Below are 684 nucleotides of genomic sequence, written 5' to 3' on the forward strand. Positions count from 1 at the left end.
AGACGACATATGTGTCGTCTGCTCTTCACTGAAACCTCCATTCAGACATAAAAAAGGTAAGATGGACACAAACATTTTTCTCTCGTCTTTTTGCACAAATAACTAAGGTTATTTATTAATTTCAGAAAGATTTCTTTAAATTTCATACAATTGAAGAAACCGAGATGATATAAAACATTATATTTTATGTTTTAAAACATTATTTCGTTGCGGCGATGATGTTTTTGTTCATAATCGATACACACGATTTTCTCAGTTATTTTAAAAGCTTCATCAAACTTAAGAAAGATAAAAGGCATAATTAAGCCGATGATATCTTTTACAAAATAATTAAAGAAGCTTAAAAACAAAACATTTTTTGCTTTTTAAGAAAACGAATGGTAGGAAAATTTTTTGTTAGTTTAATTTTCTTCATATAATAGTTTTTCTCTGACTACATATATTTGTATAAATCTACAACGAGTTTAGAGTATATGTGTATATATGTGAATATGTAAAAGGTGTTCAAAAAGTCACAGTGCAGTTGTGTGTGTGTGTATGTGTGTGTGCGTGCGTTTGTATTTGTATATGTATGTATGTGTATATATTTATATCTATATCTTTTACTTGTTTTTGGTCATTTAACTATGCCCATCGACCCCAGTACATATTTTTAACGCTCTCTTGTACCAAATTTATATATAT

The 684-nt window shown here is 28.2% G+C and overlaps 1 protein-coding gene across 1 annotated transcript in view; it reads left to right on the forward strand.

The window, feature by feature from the left end:
• The window catches only part of LOC106870441 (meiosis-specific with OB domain-containing protein), a 21,827-nt gene continuing 21,143 nt past the window's right edge, over window positions 1–684 (forward strand). The window contains exon 1 of the mRNA XM_014916523.2: window positions 1–56. The gene's annotated coding sequence lies outside the window, so the exon portion shown is untranslated. The remainder of the gene's footprint in view (window positions 57–684) is intronic.

Source organism: Octopus bimaculoides, chromosome 6 (genome assembly GCF_001194135.2).
Source record: "Octopus bimaculoides isolate UCB-OBI-ISO-001 chromosome 6, ASM119413v2, whole genome shotgun sequence".
Taxonomy (NCBI): Eukaryota; Metazoa; Mollusca; class Cephalopoda; order Octopoda; family Octopodidae; genus Octopus; species Octopus bimaculoides.